The 24,243-nt window shown below is 34.6% G+C and overlaps 1 long non-coding RNA gene across 3 annotated transcripts in view; it reads right to left on the reverse strand.

The window, feature by feature from the left end:
- LOC125753391 (uncharacterized) overlaps window positions 1-24,243 on the reverse strand; it is a 111,979-nt gene that overhangs the window by 85,717 nt on the left and 2,019 nt on the right. The window lies entirely within an intron of this gene.

The following is a 24,243-nucleotide window of genomic DNA, read 5'->3' on the forward strand; positions in this document are numbered from 1 at the left end:
CGTCGTCTAACTTTTCCATTGGAGTTTTCAATATAGCACACATTATTTTAAGTTCTGTGTCAGAGAGGCTTTTTTTTTTTAAAGATTTTATTTATTTCTTCATGAGAGACACAGAGACAGAGAAAGGCAGAGACAACATAGAGGGAGAAGCAGGCTCCATGCAGGGAGCCTGATGTGTGACTCGATCCCAGGACTCCAAGATCACACCCTGAGCCGAAAGGCAGCCGCTTAACTGCTGAGCCACCCAGGGGTCCCTGTGTCAGAGAGTTTTGATATCTGTGTCATACTTAAAAATTGGTATGTTGATTGTTTTGTTCCTTGGCAGTATGTTTTTCCTTCTTGCCATTCTTCTGTATATTTTTGTTAAAAAATAGCCCATTGTGAAAGATAATAAAGGTAAATAGATTTTATGCCTGGAAATGAACACACCCCCCCCACTTCTTTCCACTAGACCTTCAGTGTGGAATCTGCTTTCATCAAATCAAAAGTCAATCTCAGTTCAAGGTTTGCTGCAGTTATAGTTACCCTCAGTAGGCCATATGCTTTAAATTTCTCTAGAAATAGCTTGGGGGTGAGAGCTGGTTTTCCAGAAGGCTTTTCACTATCTTCCCCACCATCACGTTAAATCTTCCTTTTGTGTTGCCTTAGAGTGGGTCTGTCCTTATATTCTTTAATACTCTCAGCTGTATTTCAGTCTGGCTTGTTACTTGACCTTGATCTGGTGGTAGAGGGAATGGGGGGGAGGAGTGGTGGAGTTCCATTTTGTTCTGGTTAAGACTCAGTCTTAGGAAGGCACTGTGTTCCTGGGTCTTAGGGTTGTAGATTTCCCAATGCTCCTGTTTCACTGCCAGCTAACCTTGTTCCTTCTCCTGTGGAGAAGTGACTTAGACAGATTAAGGCTTTTTTTCCATAAAAGATAGAGGAGAAAAGAGACCAGGTGAATTTTTGTGCCATAACACAGCAGCCATTATGCCCTTTCCCCAGGCTTACACCATCAGGAATACTTTATCAGAATTCTTACTAATCTTTTTGAACCTGGTGGGATCTGTGAAGAATACACAATGGAATGATATTGTACCTTATATTGATGGTCCCGGGACTGCAAATGTCTTGCCAAACTACACTCAACCTCCACCAATTTGTTACCTATTCTAGCTGAATTTTCCTTACTTGTATCTTCTTACGACATCTCCTCAAGTAAGCAAATGTCCAGGTCCTGCCTATCTCTGAACTCACCTGTCCTTTTTGTCTCTGTTTATATTTTGGAGTAGTTTGTTGCCCCACAGCCTCAACCCTGACAGTTTCAAGAAAATCTGTGAATTTGCAGTATGTTAATTTATTTTTGTGGTTAAGACTGTAAGTGACACACTGTTCCTATCTTTCTACATTCCAAAGGAGAAAACAAATGTCTGGACACTAAAATTGTAAAGCATCCCAGGTGATTTTAACTTGCATCCAAAGTTGAGGACCACTGCCTTTTAGGAATAATCTTTGAAGCTAGATTCCTCCAGTCAGAACACTTCTGCCTTGCCCTTTGCTGATCATGCCGTAACAAAAATTTTTAGGTCAAAAGCAGGTTAATTAATGGCACTAAATTAATCTGCTCCCTGTTTCCTCCTCATTTTATAATTCAGAATCCAAGACTTCCCATAAAGCAATTAGCTTGATTACACTGACATTCCCAGATTTGTTGCCAAACTAAGTAGATAAATTTCTGGCTTTAAAAAAAAGTAAAAGAAATCAAAGAGAAGAATGAAAAGGCTAGTAGCTCCACAAATAAACTTACTTATGCATTTTTCAAACCAGAGCATGATAAAACATGACAAACATCAATGAAACCTAAAGGGAAAAGAGAGAAGGGAAATGGGAATACATATATGAAGTAATTAGTTTGACACAAATTACAAATTAAAAAGAGTATATGTAGGTATATATGACTTTTCCAAGTCAAAATACTGGGGTAAAATGAGAAATGGCCAAGCACATAAAATTAAACATTTCTTTTTCATTGTAACAATACTGAAAAAAACCCTAAAAGCTGGTAAGAAATGCATTATTTAAGGAAAAAAACTCAGATACAAAATAAATGATTACTTCAAACATTCCTTAGACAGTTCTGCACTATAACTTGCATGATATAATTTCCAATTTTTGTGTCCCTTCTTTGTTTGAAAATGGAAGCCTTTCAGTTACTTTTTCAAAGAGATTATGTTAGGGAAATTGCTAAAATTTCCCTTATCTTTCACCTTTTAGGATTTATATTACTGTATGTTAGGTACTATTTCCCAATTACGGCTATTCCCCAGTTTCAGAAATTTCCCAGTTTCTCCAGCTCCCCATGTCTCCCTTGACCTTAGAAGAGACAATTCTCACACAAGCATCCAAGCCAGAAATTTAAGAACACCTAAAGGTACTAAAGAATTACAAATGAAGGGGGATCCCTGGGTGGCGCAGTGGTTTGGTGCCTGCCTTTGGCCCAGGGCGCGATCCTGGAGACCTGGGATCGAATCCCACATCAGGCTCCCGGTGCATGGAGCCTGCTTCTCCCTCTGCCTGTGTCTCTGCCTCTCTCTCTCTCTCTCTCTCTCTGTGACTATCATAAATAAATAAAAATTAAAAAATTAAAAAAAAAAAGAATTACAAATGAAGATCATTAAGCCTATTCTGACTTTTTTATTCACCTTGCTTCTACCCTTAACCTTCTTATTCTAACACAGAAACACAAACAACTACACCCATTTAATTACAGATAACTGATCTATGTCCCTGGAAACATTCAAAAGTGAAATATAACTTCTAATTTTACATCCAGTGCTCTTGCTGACTCCTGGATGTTGTTCTATTTCACATTCCAGGTATATACCCAATTATGCATATCTATGCATATTTATAACAAAGAGGAAGTGTTAATTCTGAAACATGTTTTCCTTAGTTACAATTTCAACTCACCTCATTTCACTGAGCCATCTAGTCATGTGCTTGCTATTCTAAAAGTTAAATTCAGTAATTGCTGTAAAATTTAATATAGGCTGTTTTAATACCAGGAGTCACTGATGTTGTAACAGCTTAATATAGGCTCCCTAATTAAGAAAACACTGCTTAAATTACATTTGTTAAAAACAGTACCTTTAGTAGGTTCACATTTTAACTGATACCAACAATTGCCAGAGAATGTGGGAGTCAATGAACCAAACAAGGAGCATTACCAATTAGTGTTTTTACAATCTGTGAGCAATTTGGAAACAGGTTTTCAAATGTAGATAAGAACACTAAAAACATTCAAGAAACTACTGTCGAATAAGCCCCAGGGTGTGTAGGTTATGGTGGGGATTTACCACTCTTCTTTGAGAACTTTAGATCACCTAATCCACGGACGATGATGTTTCATTATGAAGATATACACATTCTACTTTTGTTGATTAGAATTTCACTGGTGTGTATTAAGGAGGATTTATTAGGTAAGAAGAAATAAAATATATTTATTCAAAATGTCTACCTGGACATGAATAGTTACCTTTCCTCATGTAAGCCAGTGAGTATGGCTAGCTAACTGCATTCTGGAAATCAGAATGTAAAAGGTTCCCAGAACTCCACCGATTTAGACACTCCTATCTAGCTTCAAGTTGTAGATTCAAGTCAGTTCCAAGGTTTCTCAAAGATTCATAGGAGAGATTGTAATAATACTGAGCTCTGAAAAGAAAGATAGTAAGATAGAACAATGTACTGTAGTTCACTCACATTGGCTCCAGATAACAAATTATGTACTTTCTCCAAACTCTGCATTGGTAGCTTGAAATAAGCTCTGTCAGGAATATTGAGAACATGAAAATTGACAAATGCTACAAATCAGATTTGGTTTCTTCTCCCACAGAGCTAATTTACCAACACATTTCAAGAACAGAAATTTGCAGTCAAATTGACATGAATGTCAATAAAAATCTTATAGGAGTGCTGTGCAATTGTGTTAAAATTACGGGAGAACTTATAAAGATTCAATTTCATTTGTGAGGAAGCTATTCATTAGAAGGTCTATTTAAGCTGATATTCAGAGACCAAAGTTTATTCTTATTTGCCCACTATAAAATAGTTCCCATGGATGAAAGTGTTTCTTAAATAGCTGTGGTTGCTAGTCAATAGGTTGGTATACAATGGTCTGAGTGTTTATGTGTCCCTCCACACCCTTATATTGAAATCCTAACCTCAAAATTTGATGGTATTAGAAGATGGAGCTTTTGAGAGGTGCTTAAGTCATTAACATAGAGTCTTCTTGAATGAAATTAGTGTTCTTATAAGACAGACCCCACAGAGATTCCCCACCCCTTCAGCATGAAGGCATACAGCATGAAGGAATACAGCACGAAGGCACAGGCTATCAACGAAGATGACCCTCACCCAACTATGGAGGCACTGTGATCGGACTTCCAGCCTTCATAACTATGAGAAATAAATTTCTGTTGTTTATAAGCTACCTAGTCTGTGGTATTTCCTACTGCAGCCCAAACAGACTAGGACAGGGAACACTTTGGAATGAGAAACATGAAAGTACCTAAAATGGTAGTAGAACTCAGTTCGTTTTAGTTGCTCTCTTTTTTCCTACATTGTGAAGCACATTTTCTCCTTTCAAAATAAATATACTGTTCTTTGGTTAGAAGTACTAAACTATAAACCAGAAGGCCAAACAGTTTGTGATTCAGATGAGAAAGTCTGGAAAAGCAGCGTAAGTGAGCACTGTGTATTTTCCTTGCATGTGATAATAGGAACTTCATGTTTATCCTCAGACTTTCACTTTCTAGGCCAATATAATCCTACAACCTCTATTTTTCTTGATTCCTATCCTGACTTGACCTCCAGGTGACTAAAGAAATCTTGGTAATATTAGAAGTTGTATGTAATGTTTAAAACTGGAAAAATCTTGATAGCATTTGTAGCCTGTGTTAAATCTTTCCAATAATGTACCAGATGTAATACTGAAGAATGAATTCGGACATTAGAAAAACCTGCTAGAAAAATTTAACCTTAATTTTAAAGAAGTCCACAAGTGCTTTAACCAAGCAACAGTCAAAATTAACAGAAGTGCACTGGAAATAAAAGATACCAAAGTTTCTTTTCAAGGACTCCAGAAAATTTTCAAATACTCAATATTTGGAATGCTGAAATTACTCAAGATTAAATTAGATGATTCCTGTTCATTAAAGCTGTATGAAAACAGTCAAAATCATTGCTAAAAAACAATGAATACTTTTTAGAGACTGATTTTGCCCTTAGAATATAATTAGCAATGTTATTTATTAAATATTATGATGCAACAATTTCTTAAGCCGAATTATTCAAAATATTATTTTACTATTCTAAATCTTTTCCACACCTCAAGTTATATGAAAACAACACTCCCTAATCATTTTTGCATACTGGTAACATAGCATGTTTAGATAAATCATAGAGTAATAAATTCAGTTTTTGCCTCCTACTGTCAAACACCTTAGACAAAGTGCTAGAAATGAAGTAAATTGTTAAATTTATAAAGGCATGGAAAGTTTTTGTTTTCTTTTTTTTTTTTAATTTTTTTTATTTATTTATGATAGTCACACAGAGAGAGAGAGGCAGAGACATAGGCAGAGGGAGAAGCAGGCTCCATGCACCGGGAGCCCGACATGGGACTCGATCCCGGGTCTCCAGGACCGTGCCCTGGGCCAAAGGCAGGCGCCAAACCACTGCGCCACCCAGGGATCCCAAGTTTTTGTTTTCTATATTTTTTAATTTAATATTTCAAATAAGTTAGCAGATGTAAGCATGCTGATGTAAATGCAGGAAGAGGGGAAGAAAAAGGAGGGCTCCATCTTACACCCATGATGTATAACATGATACATTTCCTACCCCTAGCAATTTCTGCTATTGAAGTCAAAAAAGAACCCATGTAAAATTTCTTTTAAAATTCCAAGACTAATAAATTGAACAATAAAAAATAAGTTTATAAAAATAAAAAATAAAAAAATTCCAAGACTAAAAAAATAAAATAAAATAAAATAAAATAATAAAAATAATAAATAAAATAAAATAAAATAAAATAAAATAAAATAAAATAAAATAAAATAAAATAAAATAAAATAAAATAAAATAAAATAAAATTCCAAGACATCACCTGTGGACCTGCCTTCCTACTGGACCATTCTGGATGTTGTGCATGCCTGGTCCATGTAGGAACACTTGTGTCCAGGAATGACACTAGGTGCAAGGATTCTAGTCTAGGCATGGATGAAGAAGAGATTGAAAAATACACTGTGAGCTAATATCATTGAACGTAATAAAACATATGATTTTCTAAAGAAAATCCATTGAGATACTATTCCCTAGGGTAATATCTGGATGCCTTTAATCATATTAAGTTCCAGGTTCCGCTTTTAGCTTTTCCATTTTGACTTCTACATTATAAACAATGAAAATTGATACCACCATAAAATTTACTTTAAAGAGATGAAATCCGTGAAAACCAGTAGTATAAGACCTCTGAAAATTCTCTCCACCATGAAATGAATTAGGAGCTGGCAAAATCAATCAATCAATCATCAGAACCCTGGATATTAACCAAAGGCTTGTGGCAATCTAGGGGGTATTTATTCAAGAAATGTGACTGAATAAATATCCAATTAAAAAATAGGCAGAGAACCTACATAGACATTTTTCCAAAGAAGACATGCAGATAGCCAAGACACAAAAGATGTTCAATATTACTAACCACCAAGGAAATGGCAATAAAACCACAACAAGATATCACTTCCCATCAGTCAGAATGGCTAGTAGTGAAAAGATAATAACAAGTGTTGGTGAGGGTATGGAGAAAAGGGAACCCTCATGAACTGTTGGTAGAATTGTAAACTGGTATAGCCACTGTGGAAAGCAATATGGATGTCCCTCAAAAAATTAAAACTATAAATGCTTTACAACCCAGTAATTCTACTTCTGTGCATTTACCCAAAGAAAACAAAAATATTAAACTGAAAGATATATGCACCCCTATGTTTACTGCAGCATTATTTACTATAGGCAAGATATGGAAGCAAACTAAGTATCCATCAATATATGAATAAAGAAGATGTGATATGTATATATATTAAAATACTACTTAGTGATGGAAAATAATCAGATCTTGCCACCTGTGACAACACTGATGGACCTAGAGGAAATTATACTCAGTGAAATAAATCAGACAGAAAAAGGCGAATACCATCTAATATCACCTATATACAGACTCTAAAAAAAACACCTAAGCAAAAAACAGAAATAGACTCATAAATACTCATAAATACAGAGAACAAACTGGTGCTTGCTAGAGGGGAGGAGGGTGAGAGGACAGGCAAAATAGGTGAAGGGGATTAAGAGATACAAAATTCCAATTATAAAATAAATAAGTCACAAGGATTAACAGTATAGCATAAGGACTATATTTAGTAATATAGTAATAATTTTGTATGGTGACAGATACCTTGGGGAGCATTTTATAATGTATGTAATTGCTGAATCAATTACAGGTATGTATACCTGAAACTGATATAATACTGTATGTCAACTATACCTCAATAAAAATTAAAATAAACAATTATTTTTAAAAAAAGAAATGTGTCTGAATAGTAGTAAAAAAAAAGTAAGCTTTGTGGCATTTTAACTTGTCCTATTTCCATCCCACTCTGATAACCTTAAAATTCAAAAGCTCACAATCATAGTGAAAATTAGCAGTTAGGTAGCCACCAGCAGGTGCAGAATTGGACTGGAACTCTTTCAAAATCTCACTGTCAAAGAACTGTGGCTCCTTGGAAGACTCTACTTGCAAAGTTGTCTTTATTTGATCTGCCTGTGAACTCACTCAATGCAAAAAGTGCCTTCCCCAAGGAAGCTTGCCAAAAACATTTAGAGGCAATCATTTAATTTTGTGACTGCCTGAGGTGGTATATAAAAATTAGAGCAAAATATAAGCTACCCAAAAAGCCTAAAAGAAAAATCTGTAGAATAGATGTTCACAGGGCTCAGAAAAACAGTGACATATTCTTGGGAATCTAGAAGCCTACGCATGCATGTGAGAAGGACTGCAAGTGTGCCCAGGGCTGTATACATGCTCAGGAAAGACCTAAGAAGGCTCTAAAGCCTCACCTCAGGCCATTTTGAAGCTCTGAGAGGGCAGTGAGTAAGCACTAAGGCTAACACAGTGAGTACTGAAGGTATGCCCAACAAGAAATCTTTGTTCAATCTTTAGCTATAACTGATCTTACCAATCAGGGACTTCAGTGGTCATGAATGATGAAGAATGTATACACCTTATAGAATTAGTTCAGAAAAATCACTTAAATAGATAACAACAAAACCAGTAACAGCACAAAACCCTGGGAAGAGAGGAGAATCTGATTTCCAGTGTCATAAAACTACATTATTTAAAATGTTTAGTTTTCAAAAAAATTTTCAAGACATAAAAGAAACAAGAAAACCTGACCCATATACATGAAAAAGGCAGACAATAGAAACTGTCCCTGATGTTTGGTTTATCTATACAAAGACTTTAAATCAATTATTTAATTTTTGTTCAAGGAACTAAAGAAAACCATGTCTAAAAAATTAAAGGAAAATGGAGAATGTTTCTTGACAGATACAGAACACTAATAAGGAGAAATTATGAAAAAAGAGAAATTCTATAGTTGAAAAGTACAATAAGTAAAATTTAAAAATTCACTAGAGGCTTTCAACAGATTTGAGATGAAGGAATCGGCAAACATTAAGATAAATCAATTGATATTATCCAGTTTAGGAAAAAAAAAAGAATGAAGATAAATGAACAGAACTTCAGAGACTGAAAGAAACTGTCACATGTACCAACATCCAACATATGTACAATGGGGCTCTCAAAAGTTGGAAAGAGAGAAAGGAACAGAAAAATATTTGAAGACAAAATGGCAGAAAACTTCCAAAACTGGATGAAAAACATTGATCTATACATCCAAGAAGCTTAATAAATTGAGATACATCCAAAGAAGTGAGATACATCCAAAGAAGACCACACCCAGACATATTAAAATCTAAATACGGAAAGCCAAGAAAAAAGAGAATTTTTAAATCAGCAAGAGAGAAGTAACTCATAACACACAAATAATTTTCAATATGATCTACAGTTGATTTTTCATCAGAATCCACAGAGGCCAGAAGACAGCTGGATGGAACATCCCAAGTGCTGAAAGAATTAGAATGTTGAGGAGAAAAAAAAAAAAAAATGAAGAAGAAGAAGAATTAGAATGTTGACCAAGAATTCGATATCCAGAGAAAGCATTCTTCAAAAATGACAAAGAAATTAAGACTTTCTCATATTTAAGAAAATGAGAAACTTGTACAAATGAGAGAACTCCACACAAAAATGCTGAAGGGAGACCTTCAGACTTTAATGAAAGAACACTGTATAGTGACTTACATCCACATGAAGAAATAAAGAGCACCAGTGATTCTAACTATAAAGGTCCTAATATTTTTTTAGCACAAATACTTTTGTTATTTAAAACTACTTTTTGCCTGTATGATTTAAAAAACAACTGAAAAAGGCAATAATAATGTCTCACTTTCAATAATGGATTTAATAGCTAGAGAGAAGATTAATACTTAGAGACCGTGAACAACACTATAAAGCAAGTAAACCTAAAAGATAGGAAAATACCACTCTACTCATGGGACATTCTCTAGACTAGGTCATATGTTAGGCCACAAAATAACCCTCAATGAACTGAAAAGGACTGAAATCATTAAAGAAGGTTCTACAATGACTATGGAATTAAATTAGAAATTGAAAACTGAAGGAAATTTGGGGAATTTAAAGCATGAGGTAATTAAATGACACATCCCATTGTGTCAAAGAAGAAATCACAATTTATAAAATACTTTGAGATGAACAAAACAAAAACACAACATACCAAAATTTATGAGACACAGCAAAAGTAGTGCCTAGAGGAAAATGTAGAACTGTAAATTCCTATATTAAAAAAAAAAAAACATAAGGCGATTCATTCCTTTGGGGAAGACTACATTTCATCAGCCCTTAGCTAATCTATGGATATACCTTCTCCATCCCTGTTGCTTCTTCTCGTGGCAGGATTTTCCTTTTTTTTTTTTTTTTTTAAAGATTTTATTTATTTGAGAGAGAGAGAGAGGGCACAAGCAGGGGGAGGGAGAGGAGAGAATCTCAAGCAGACCCCTGCTGAACGTGGAGCCCAATATGGGGCTTAATCCCAAGACCCAGAGATCATGACCTGAGCCCAAAGCAAGAGTCAGATGCTCAATCAACTGAGCCATCCAGGTGCATCCTCCCACTTTCTTTTTACAAGATTTTTCTTGTGGCAGGATTCTAAAACATATATACCTTCTCTTGATCCTACAATGTACCAGGCCAAGTGCTCACAGCCTCTTTTTTGTGTTTACATATGTGACACTACAACTCAGATTGCAGTTTCTCCTTGACCTATAGATTTGAGCCTACTTTCTATATGTGCTCACTAGCTGTCTTCCAAAACCTGCTTTCAGCATTGCCTTCAGGAACATATACAGGTCGCCTGCCATGGGAAGTAGAAAGGGTATAGGTGAGACACACAGGGTAGTGGACCACAGGCCTGTGGACCACTGGATGGACTAATGATGAGCCCTTCCCAGTGGCTCATGGGCAGGCTCTTGATGGGAGTCCATAGCACAACTATTAGGATCTACATTATTTTAATGCCCTCTGGGAGTCCTGTCTGCCATTCTCCCAAACTCTTCCTTCCCCTAAGTCATGGAGCTCAAAGTTTAGTATTCTGGATAAGACAAAAGAGAAATGAGCCTCTTCAGCAGTGTCCTGCCCAGCTGGGGAAGCCAGGTACTCACTCACACACTTCTCTTCCTCCATGGAAGAAATCACAGGCCAAAAATGTGTCTTCTTGGCCCTACGTTGTGCCAAGTTGAGTAAGGCATGAGTAAAGTCAAGCTGTTCATCTTAACCACTCCAATACCTCTAAAACCCATATGTCTTTGCTCTAGTCTATTTCTGTGATTTCTCCTCTGGAAACCTGTACTTCCACAAAGGCTCTCTTGTCCATTGGTGACTAAGTCAGTGCTCTCCACGGACACCCAGACAACAGCAGAGAGGGACTAGAGCTGGTTCATGGGTCACTTTAGAGCCCATAGCCAGGACTGAGTTCTGTTTGCCTATTACCCAATGCATATATGAGTAAGACTTCTGCCACATTTCTTAGAGTATAGTGCTAGATCCCACAACCCCAAAAGTTTTTGTTCATGGATAGATGTTGAAGTTCTGTTGTTGGATATAGGAAACAGAAATGAGGGACATCACTCCTCATTGGCAGCCAAAACAATCAAGATAAAGAAAAATTTAGACTTTACTACAAAGTTTTTCAATAATCTAGGAGGTATGACACTGGCTTAAACATAGACATGGGAATCAATGCAATAAAAATGAGGGTCTAGAAATAAACCTAGAAATAAGTCATACCTTCATGGCAATTGACTTAAGACAACAGTGCCAAAACAGTTCAAGGCAGAAAGAACAGTCCTTTCAATGAATGCTGCTGGAACAACTGATAACCATGTTTAAATCTTAATGAAGTCTGGGACACCTGGTTGGCTCAGCAGTTAAGCATCTGCCTTGGGCTCAGGGAGTGATCCCAGGTCAGGGGATCAAGTCCTGTATCAGGCTCACTGTGAGAAGCCTGCTTCTCTGTCTTTCTATGTCTCTACCTCTCTCTCTCTTTCATGAATAAATAATCTTTTAAAAAAGTAAATAAGTAAAAGAATGAAATTTAATCTCTACCTCATACCCTATATAACACTTTTTTAAAAAGATTTTCCTTATTTATTCATAAGAGACACAGAAAGAGAGGCAGAGACACAGGCAGAGGGATAAGCAGGCTCCCTGCAAGGAGCCCAATGTGGGACTCCATCCTGGACCCCAGGATCATGCCCTGGGCCTAAAGCAGACACTCAACCGCTTAGCCACCCAGGCATCCCTTCCCTATATAAAACTTAACCCTAAATGAGTTAAACAAAATACAAGTGCTAAAGTTATAAAAATCATAGAAGAAAACTGATGTAAGCCTTCATAACCTTGGATTGACAGTAATTTATTAGTTATGATACCTAAAGATTAGAGAAAAAAAAGGAAAATCGGTAAATCGGACTTCATCAAAACTAAAAATCTTTGAGCATAAATGGACTCCATCAAGAAATTAAAAACAAACCACAGAGTAGGAAGAAATACTTGCAAACATCCATTTCATAAGAGTCTTGTATACAGATTATAAAAGAACTCTTACAATTAATTAGTAAAGAAATACAATCCAATTAAAAACAGTGAAAGAATCTGAATATAGACCTTTCTACAAAAACAATATACAATTGGCTAATATGCACATGAAATATGTTCAACATCATGAGGGAAATGTAAATACAAATCACAATGAGATCCTATTTTACACCCATTTTAGCCCATTAGGGTGACTCTATTTTTTTCAAAACAAGAAAAGAAAAGAAAATAGTAAGTTTTGGTGAGGATGTAGAGATTGGGACTCCTATTCCCTCTTGCTAGTGGGAATGCAAAATTGTACAGCTGCTTTGGGAAATAGTGTGGCAGTTCCTCAAAAAGTTAAACATGGAGTTACCACACAACCCAGCAATTCCACCCATAGGTAGATACCCATGAGAATTGAAAACATGCCTACACAAAAACATGTACAAATGTTCACAGTAGCAGTTTTCATTATAACCAAAAACTGTAAACAACCAAATGTCCAACAACTGATGAACAGATAAACAAATGTGATATATCTATACAGTGAAATAATATTCAGCCATAAAAAAATAATGAAATGCTGACACTTGCCACAACATAGATGAATCCTGAAAACATTACACTAAGTAGGAGTCAGACACAAATTGTCAAAGTGTACAATTCCATTTGTATGAAATGTACAGAAAAGGTAAATCAGAAAAGTAGACAGTAAATCAGCAGTTGCTGACGCTGGGGGAGTTGGGTGGAGGTTTAGAGAGTGATTGATGATGGGTACAACGAAAATGTTCTAAAATTAAGTTTTGATTATGTTTGCACAACTCTGTAGATATACTAAAAAACACACTGATTGTATACGTTAAATAAATGAATTTTTAGTATATGAATTAGATTTTAGTAAAAAATAAATTTTAATAAAGAAATTTAAAAATATTTCTAACATGAAGAAGGAAAATAAACATGGACAAGAAGCAAAAGAGAAGGTGCTGGAAAAATCAGTAAACAGTCTACAGAGAAGAAATGAAACTTAATTAGCTGATCCTAACACTTGAATAAGTTCAAAGAGGTTATATAGAGATCTCACACTATTTTTAAGAGATAATTTTAGGTTTTGTAATCCCCTTTTGGACAAAGGATTATTTATCAATCTTGATCTCCTTTGACAGCCTGAGGTCAAGAACACCATACAACCAAATTTCAAAACGTACCACAATGTCATACTAATTATACTGTAGTTTTGGTAAACATTTTGGTAAACATTTTGGTAAACAATTGACTCTCCATTAAAAGAAAATGGTATGCTTGATTCCTGACTTATCTGAAATACACAAGTATATTTCAAATGGCTTTATTATAAAAATGGACTTTTAAAAAATTTTATTAAAGAGAAATGGGTTTGCCTATTTCTGCAGTCACTCTGACAGGTAGCTCTGGGAAGACAGGAAACAAAAGATTTATGAAAATTCCCTCCTATTCCACATTTTTTCCAAAGGACCTGATAAGATATTTGTAGTGAAGACATACACGAATAATTGAGGTCCTTGAGTTCTTTCAGAAACAATTAATCCATGGAGGATTTTAGAATTTAAAAGTTAACGTAAATATTTAATACTTAGAGTGTTTCTTATAGTACTTACATCAATAACAATACCCATTTGAATCACTAATTTAAATTTTTTTTTTAGACCTTTCTTTTCTAAGAAAATAGAGAGTCTTCTTCAGGGATAAATCATTATAACTCTCTCCTGACTTTTTCCCTAAACATCACTCTACATGGCATTTTTAAACAAGTTGCCAAGTAGAAAACTGTCTGGAAAATTATATGCCACAAGTTTGACAACAGTTACTTAAATGTTCCTGGTAAAGTCATTTTGTATAATCTTCTTTTCTATACTTCTAAATTTACTAACATGAACATAAAACCGCAAATACCAAAAAGTAAAAAAGCAGTAAACTTTAAGCAGCCACACTGGAGATACCTGATTTTCAGAGCCCAAAATTTGATGACAACATCAACATCCTCAAAAAAAAGCACACTTTTAATCATTTATTACAAAGAAAATTTTACAAGTATACTGAGGACAAGAATATTTAAGTGGTTGACAAGATATTTTAAAAAGACAATTTACCATCACCTTTAAAAAAATATCTGTAAGTCATTGGTATATGATATTTGCACATTATTTTCAGTATCACCACAAAGGAACTATTTTCTAATATATTTTAAAGTAGAAAAAATAAAATTTTATCCACCTCCCTTAATTTATAATTTCACACACTAAAATAGAGGTTATTACAGGCAGTCCTTGCTTTGCACAGTGTTGCATTAACTAAAACTTGTTCACATTGAAATTGTGAGCTTACTTTGTCCTATAAACAACGTCAGCTACACAGAGCCACGTGCATTGAGGACAAGGTACCCACAACATCCATTTCCATTAACATGGTACCGTAAAAAAGTGAAGACCAATTATATTAGTTTATTTGGTAAATTCCATGATGACTAAAATTAAAAGAGAATAATCACTGATGTGAACTGAATGAGCTATTTAAATTTTGCTTTCTTCTAAGCCATGGTGCCTGACTTCTGAGCTTTTTTGCTGAACTAGCTGAAGGGGCTTGAAAAAATTATCACATATTCTGAGATTCATTCCTGTAGACCCTTGTACTTAAAACCTTGAAAAGTCATTTTAAAATCTACAATGTCCATGGTATGTGCCCAAGCGCACACGTATATTTTACTTTATTTCATCTCTTACGGATATACGGTGCTTAGATAAAACTTCTATTAGGGTATCAGGCAGGCATTTTTTTAGTAAATTTTTGAAGAATTGTTTTTACCATCACATATAAATATTAAATGATGTTATTTTATGATCATTTCTGAGTGATAGAATTTTAATAAATTCATACAAGGAGACAGAGATAGCCAGCTAGAGTTTGAGTTTTTATTGTACCACAGACATCAAAACATGTCAATAACAACAATTAAGGCTTAAATATTTAAGGTTTTACTTTTTAAAACATGAACATTCTCCATAATGAGTTATTAGAATATCAGCATTCTTTCTCCTTACAGATTTGTGCTATTTAATTCAGCTCTCAGGGGAAATTAAACCAACCAAAATTAACTGTAAAAAAAAAAAAAAAAAAAAAAAACAAAAAACAAAACTTTCTGCATTATTTAGCAGTGCAAATTTGAGATAACAAAGGTAAATAATTGTGCATGAATATGTCATAAAATGCAGACTTCCTTAGTGCTCCCACCCTGCAGATGATCCCCCATCATGGCTTTCCATTGTTCTGTCCTTGAATATTATAGCGTGTCTGGTTTTAAACTTCATATGAACAGGATCATATATTATTTACTATTTTTTCAATATTTTTTCATTCATCTTACTATATGTGATATTTATGCTGCAAATAGCAGTAGTTCTTCATTGCAATGTAGAATTCCATTGTGTGAATGCACCGCAATTTATGCAGGTACTCTACCATAGGTAGATTTTTGTGCTGCTTTCAATTTCTATTACTATGAATAACACCACTACAGATACATCTTGACAGAAATAAACATTCATTTTGCTTGGTATGTACTCAGTAGTAGCAATGCTGGGTCACAGGTATAAGTATATTTAGCTTTCGTGGATACCACCAGCTCCCCAACATGGTCATGCCTATTCACACTCCTACCAGCAATATGTGAAGGTTCCAGATGCTCCTCATCCTCACTGTGTTTTGTTTGTTTTATCCTCACTGTTTTTAATCAAGTCCAACGTGATGGTTTGTCAGTCTTCTCTGGCTAGGTTTATTGGAATACTGCTTAAGAAACTTTTGTCTGTTCCTGAATCTATTCTCCTATATTTTACTCTAGAAACTGTATTGCTTTAGTTTCACCTTTCAGTCTAAAATTGATCTCAAAATAACTTTTGTGTATATAGAGGCCAAGATTTATTCTTTTCACATGGATATCTCTTTTATTCAGCACCATATATTAAAACAACTATTCTTTCATCATTGCACTGCCATTGCAATTTTGCTTTAATCAGGTTATTGTAAAACTGTAATTCTGTTTCTCAGATCTATTGAGTTCCCTTGGCTAATCTGTCTATTCTAGCACCAATAAAGCACTATCTTAATTATTACAGTTTTAAATAATCCACCCTGACTGGTCCTTTGTATTTCTTCATAGAGTGTCTTTTGCATTTCTTTCTAAGTTTTGGAACCAACATGCCAACATCTACAAAAAAAGAAAAAAAAGAAAAAAAAAGAATGTTGGACTTTTTATTAAGATTTCACAGAGTATAGGCAGACATTTTAACAAAAATGAATCTGCCATTCAATGAATATAATGGCTTCATTGTAAATTTCAAAAAGTGTTTTAATTCCCTAATTGTTACTAGTTTATATATATACAATGTAACTTACATAGTTACCAGTGACCTTACTAAATTCCATTATTTCTTCTGGTAGTTTGTAGATTTTTGCACAAATGATAATTATATCCGCAAATGGTAGCTTTCTCCTTACTGTCAAAACTGTATTTTTCATTTATTTTTCTTCTTTATTGAAGTAGCTAGAAGCTTCAATACAATATTAAATAGAAGAGCTAATAGTGGACATCCTCATCTTGCTTCCAATTGCAGGAGGAAAATGGTCTGTATTTTACCATTATGTTGGATGATGGCTATAGGTGGTCATTGTTTTATACACAGTTGATTAGATTAAAGATAATCCCTTCTATTCCTAGTTTCTCAAATGTTTTTATACTAAATGGATGTTGGATTTTATCAAATAATGTTTCTGCATCTATGCAGTTAATCACATGATTTTCTTCTTTATTTGATAAAAGTGAGGAAGCATATTGATTGATGCACCAATTTTTAACCAATCATGCATTCCTGGAATAAACCTCACTTGTATTATCTTGTTTAGATTGTTTACATCTGTGTTCAGGAAAGAATTTAAGCATAGTCTTGTTTGTTTGTTTGTTTTTCTTGCAAAGTTACTGTACGGTTTTGGTATCAGGGTTCTCCTCGTCTCATAACACAGGTTGTAATTGTTCCCTCCTTTTTCTATTTTCTGAAATAGGTTGTGCACAATTTATATTATGCAGATTATTTCATCCTTAAATATCTGTAGGAATTCACCAGTGAAGTTACCTAGGCTTGAAGTGTTTGTGTGTGTCTGGAAAGCTTTAATTGTGAATTCAATTTTAGCAAACATAAGGCTATTTAAATTTTTTATTTATCCAAATGCAAGTATACTTTTCCAGACTTTTTTCATTTAAGTTTTCAAACATCTTAGCATAAGGGTGTTCATATGTTCTTCTGTTATTGAGCTATAAATCACATACCATAAATTCACCATTTTAAAGTATACAAGTCAGTAGTTTTAGAATGTTTACAAGTTTGTGCAACTATCACTGCTATTAATACCAGGACATTTTCACTAGCCTGAACAGAAGCTCCTGTTAGCAGTGTCTTTCCATTCCCCTTCTCCAGCTCCTGACAATCACTAATTTTCTTTTTGTCTCTATAGATTTGTCTATTCGGATATCATATATAAATGGAATCACACAGTCTGTGACTTTTTGTTTCTTTCGCTCAGTGTAATGTTTTCAAGGCTGATCTATGTTGTTGCACGTATCAGTATTTTATTTCTTTTAGTGACTTACTAATATTCTATTGTATAGATCCACCACATTTTGTTTATCCATTCATCATTTCATGTACATTTAGGTCATTTCTATTTTTTGGTTATCGTGAATGCTGTTGCTATGAAGGCCTGTGTAGAAGTTTTTGTGTGAATATGTTTTCAGTTATCTTGGGTATATACCTAAGAGTAGAATTGCTAAGTCACATGGTAACTCTATGTTTAATATTTTGGAGAACTTTCAGCAACTGTTTTCCAAAGCAGTTGCACCAGCAACGTATGAGGGTTCCAATTTCTCTACAGTTTCACGAGCACTTGTTAATTACCTTTAAAAAGAAAATAGCCATTCAAGTGGTTGTAGAGTGGTATCTCCTTATGCTCTTCATTTGTTTTTTTCTGATTACTAGTGATGCTGAGACTCATAGTATGTTTTTATTGTATTTTCATAGTCTGTGTGATGTAGTGATGTTGCCTTTTTCATTTCTCAGATGGGTAATTTGAGATCATCAGTCTTGCTAGAGTGTTATTCATTTTTTCCAGTCTTTTCAAAGAACACATTTTTAGCTTTATTAATTTTCTGTTAAGAATGTGCTTTATTTTTCATTATTTCCTGCATTCTCTTATTTCTTTGGGTTATATTTACTGTTTTTTATAGCTTCTTGAAAATGGAAGTGTAGATCATTTATTGTCTTTGTTATCTTCTATTACATGCAATCACATTCTAATTTTCTTCCAAAGCACTGCTGTAGTTGCATTCTCCCCAAACTGAAATACTGTATTTTCATTGTCAAAATATTTTCTAGTTTCTATTTTGATTTCCTTTTTGATCCATTATTTGGCAGCTTTTCTGTTGTTAATTTCTAGCTTATTTTCACTTTTGTCAGAGGATATGATCTACATTATTTAAATCCCCAGAAATTTTTAGAGACAGTAAATGTAAAATATAAATAAATATAAAGAAGTCTCAAAAATATCTAGAAATTAATCATCACACCCCTCTACTTCAAGAGTTGGACATAAAGAGGGATCTTCTATATTTTGCTCTTTACCTGTTTCATATATTTTTAAGTAAAAAATATTGCTTAGAAATGTAACCATATTGAAAACTGTGCATGTACTCTGTGTATCTATGTGTATATTACTGTCTTTTAACAGGTCCTATATGCTATAGTGCTCCTATCACTTGGGCAAATTGGAATTCTTGAAAAAAAATGAATGCAAATTATTCTCACTCAGCAATGTAACAAACACCTCTGACCTTTTAAAAGTGAGTAGAAATTCTTCGTATATGATCTATCACTTCTATCTCTGAGTTTCCCAGAGTCACACATTGATAGCACCTTGGGACATAGATTCCTCATTTGCACTTCAAAATTCCATTTTGCTTATAGCTGTATTTCCTGGCAGACAATGACAAAATGTGTCTTCCAACCATCTGAACTTCCATCTTGACAATTCTGTGAACTCTCCTACTTTTAAAATAAGCTATGTGTTACTTTTACATTTGTTTTCACATCTATGCAAGAGATGGTACCAGCCAAAACAATATTATCCAATACTGTCATTGACAGTAACCCTCAGTTTCCTCATTTGAATTAAAAAATAAATATATTTCAAGGTAATAAAGTTATCAAAGGAATAAACTTCAGTACTTAATAGACTGTCTATCACATGGGTGGTACTTGCAAAACACAAATTATTTCCTTCTAATACATTCTGACTTCTCTTACATGTTATTCTAAATTTACTGATAGCTAAAATGTATCCTGAGAGGAAAGCAATATTAAGAACCACATTCCACATTTCAGGTTAGATTCCATTATGCTATAGTAACAAACACCAAAATCTCAAAGTCTTTAAAAAAAGATAATTTCTACATCTCTTACATGTTCTGCACAAGTCTGGGCGGCAGGGGTGGGCTTTGGTTTACTGTGTACATCTAATATTAAAGCTTAGATATAGACAAATGCAATCTCATCATGTAACCAAGAGAAAGAGATCTGAAATATTTGTGGCTGCCCTAATGACTAGTACAGCATTCCTCATATTGTATCTTTCTTAAAGTATTCACCACGACACAGCCAAAAGTGTGCCTAAAATGGAAAAAGCTAACAATGCCAAGTTCTAGAGAGGATTTGAAACAACCAGAATTCTCATACACGGTGCTTATGGGAGTATAAAATGGCATGACTAGTTTGGAAAGTTATCTGACAACTGATTAAAAAGTTGAATACGCACCTTCCCTTAACCCCATAATTCTAATCCAAGAGAATTGAAAGCATATGTCCACAAAAACCCTTGTATAAACATGTTCAATCAAACTGATTCATACTGACCAAAATCAGCCTACATGTCCACCAACAGGAGAATACATAAGCAAACCACAGTTGTAGATTTATACAACATATACTACTCACAATCAAAAGGGACAAACCGCTGATACATCCAACAATATGAATGAACATTAAAACATTTTGCTGAGTGGAAGAAGCCAAAAATAAAGAACATTCTGTACATTCCATGTATATACAGTCCTAGAACAGGCAAAACTAACTTATGATAGAATCATCATTTGCTGCTAGCTTCAAGGGTGGTAAAAACAAACAGGAAAGAGCACAAAAGAACTATTTTTTTTTACTTATGGAAATGTTCTGTGTCTTGAGTGAATGTGTATACATTAAGTGAACCATTCACTTAATAGTTGAGCATTTTACTCCATATTAATAATAGCCTGACTTTTTAAAAATTAAAAAGGAAATTTCAGTCATACAATTTAAAATACTTTATTTGACAAACCTAATACATTAGCTATTTCAAAACATTCTGTTTGACTCAGATTTTTAAGATGTTGTACTAAGAAGCTTTGAAAAAAAATTAGTAAAACCATCAACATCACTCTGATAATATGTCAAGGCAGTAAAACTTTCATGTGTTATATTTTAAAGTCTGTAAAATTCAATTCATTTTAGACTGCCTTGGCTGTTTATTCAATTTTTTTAAATAAGGAAACTGTATTGAAAGAAAGCATTAAATCACCTAGATACTGACATCTGGTGGAGCATTTCTATCCTTGATTTCACCAGTGTGCAGCTATTTAACTATTTACCAGCATCACCTAGGATAAAATTCTAAAGAAAAACAGACCATCTACTAGCTGTTGAGCAAGATTCCTAATTACTCTCAGCTTTTTTCTCACTTGCTAAACAATATAAAAGGATCTAAAACAATGCCTGGCCCATGATATAAACTTAATAAGTGTCAGTTTCACTCTTGCGCATGAAGCACCCGTAATAAATGTTTTTTCCTCCTCATTCTCTCCTTTCTCCTCCTCCTACCTCTTCCACTTCCCTTACCTCTTCCTTTTCTTATTTTCTTGCCTCTTTTACTTCTTCTGACTTTTCCCCCTTCCCCATACTCTCTTCTTCCTCTTATAAAATAAACCCATAACAAATAGGAGGGAAAATGAGAGAAAATTTATGTATGAGGTTTTTAAAAACTGTATTTTCCAGTTGTTTTCAAATCTGTTACCTAATGAATTTCAGTATTCAAAATAACAAAAATGCAAAAATTATTAAAAACATATTTCTGTTGCATGGGTCAATTCCAAATAATTTTAAGCTTATAAATTTAAGCCTGGATGACATTTAGTCCATAGATTTGGAGTCTTTTCTGTAAATATGGGAGAGTTCCCAATATACTGACTTCTTGACTTAGGGAAAGAACAAGAATCTCTGGGCAGCTATGGATACGCCATTACTGGGAAAACTTGGCTGTCTCAACTCATTGAACTTAACCTTACAAATGCACTTATTTCTCCAAAGCACATGGGAAAATCAAGTCCTTGAGTATAAGCCTGTGACAATTTTATTCTTTTTTTCAATATTCTTTTCAAGTTGTTTGGTGTGAAGAAAATATCTGGGATCTAATCAGTTCTGTATGTTTTTAAACATAAGTTTGGGTGTTTTTTTTTGTTTTTGTTTTTTTGTTTTTTGTTTTTTTTCTCTGATGAGAGCCAGATAGGATATTTTGGAGAATTTGATGGAAGAGATGTTATGTTTTCGTAATCCTATTAGGTTATACATGATTTTGGATTTTCCTATTATTTGAATTTTTAACTTTGATTACTTGATCAAGGAGTCTCCTGCTTTTTTTTCCCCATGGTATGTTTGTTCTTTTAGCCTTCATCATTAATACATATTCTTAATACTTTGAGGTGTAAATATTAATCTTCCACATCAAACTTTCTGCCACAGTTTTACCATCCAGTGATATTTTTTATCTCAATTACTTATGATTGGTATTTGTGATTTTTCTACTTCTATTATTCTACATCTATTAGTTGACATTATATAAAGAAAAATCATTTTCATTTCTTTCCATTAGTGTGGGCCCATTGATTCTTCTTTTATTCCATTGATTATCATCTGTCATTATCAATTTTGTCCCTAAATTGTCCCAAATTTGGCCAATGGGAACCTCTTGAAGCTAACTTCTGGGTTCTTTGCCATGATGACCCCTATCATTCTTTGAGACTTCCTTACTTTCTGACACAAAGTGATATTCACAGCTCATCTTATGCTTTCCCTCTCCAGTCCCAGAAGCAGTCATTTATTTCCTCATGAAATTCCAGTTCTTTTCATGAATAATGTTTGATAGAAATCAACATCAACATAGGTATGCTCATTATTATTGGAGCGTTGTTCTTCTCAGAACTGGGAAGCATGCATTATTTATACACATACATTTATAACATAGTTGTTTACACATTAAAATCCATCAGTTTTCACTGATACCATTTGAACCCCAAACCACAGCTTTTATATTTTTCATATTTGCAACTCTTTCCGTATTTGCAACTCCCATTTCTGACAAAGGCAAACCCGTCTCTCATAATTCTTAATGTATTTCTGGTTCAATTCACCCTACATACAACAAATGTCCCAGTGCTTCCAATGCCATTTGTCTCTAATGCCTCTCCTTGCTCATTTGGATTTTGACATGCAACACTGCCCTCCTTTGCCAATGCTCTTCTTGCCCTGCTCTGCTTCCAACACCTCGAACCAGACTAGGGCCACTCGCCCCCACAGGGCACCCTCCTCACATTGCTCAGCCTCCACACCCTCCTCTGATAAGAGCTTATCTTCATTCAAAAGCCAAAAAGCTAAGTGATTCCAAAGCACTAAAACTAGCCCAGGTCCTTCAAGAAGCAGATGCCAAGACTGGATGAAATATGTAAGAATTTCATTCAAGGAAATGCCTGTGTGAGAAAAATAGGAAGGCAGCCAGACAAGCCTGGGAGAGCCACCAGAGAGCAAATAAACCTGACTCCAAGTGAATATATAGATGAGAAAATCAGGGTGGAAGGGTCTGAGGAAAACTCAGCAAACATATCAAGGGGTCCTCAAGCCAAAGACGACTATCAGAGGAATCATGTGACTCCTAGAAATTTTTCTGTTTCAGTATCCATCCATACCATGCTGTTATTGGATACAAAGAGCCTGTAGAAGGCGTGGGAAGAACACAAAGGAGGGAATGAAGCTCAGAGCTCAGTAGCTGAGGGCCCTCAGCAATTTTACCCCTGTAATCGCAGAAGCAGGATCTATATTCTCATGGCTGCTCAATACTAAGATCACTTTTCCCTTTATCTATTCATCGATTTTTAAAGATTGTATTTATTTTGAAAAAGAGAGGGATAGCAAAAGATAGCATGGGGGTGGGGGAGTGGCGAGGAGAAGCAGCAGGCCAAGCAGGAAGCCCAATGCAGAGCTCAATCCCAGGACCCCAGGATCATGACCTGAACTGAAAACAGATACTTAACCTTAGACTGAGCCACCCAGACGTCCCACTTTGCCCTTTATTTAATATTGCCAGTCAGAATTACAATAAAACAAACTCTTATAAATTGCATGTAGTAACAAGAAAACATTATTTACCAGATCACTGGGCCTTTATTTTTCTTCATAACTCAAAAGCAAGGAGCACCATATTAAATTAAACCCTTTTTAATATAAGGAAGATTTTTGGAAATGTGTCCTTCAGAAATATCCTGGAGTGGTTATTGCATAAGTAGTCATCAAACCTCTGACTACATGTCTGGCACAATGAGACAATGCTGAACATGGTGAACCAGAGGACTGTCTAATAAGAACATTTCTGCAAGTATATTCCTTAGTTGCGGCCCATAGCATTTCAGAACTTTAATTTTTCACTTAGTATGTTTGTTTGTTTGTTTGTTTAAAATGTTGTGTCAAACTTTTTCAAATAAACATACGCAAAGAATAGGCAGACTG

The sequence above is a fragment of the Canis lupus genome, chromosome 23 (genome assembly GCF_003254725.2).
Source record: "Canis lupus dingo isolate Sandy chromosome 23, ASM325472v2, whole genome shotgun sequence".
Classification (NCBI taxonomy): Eukaryota; Metazoa; Chordata; class Mammalia; order Carnivora; family Canidae; genus Canis; species Canis lupus.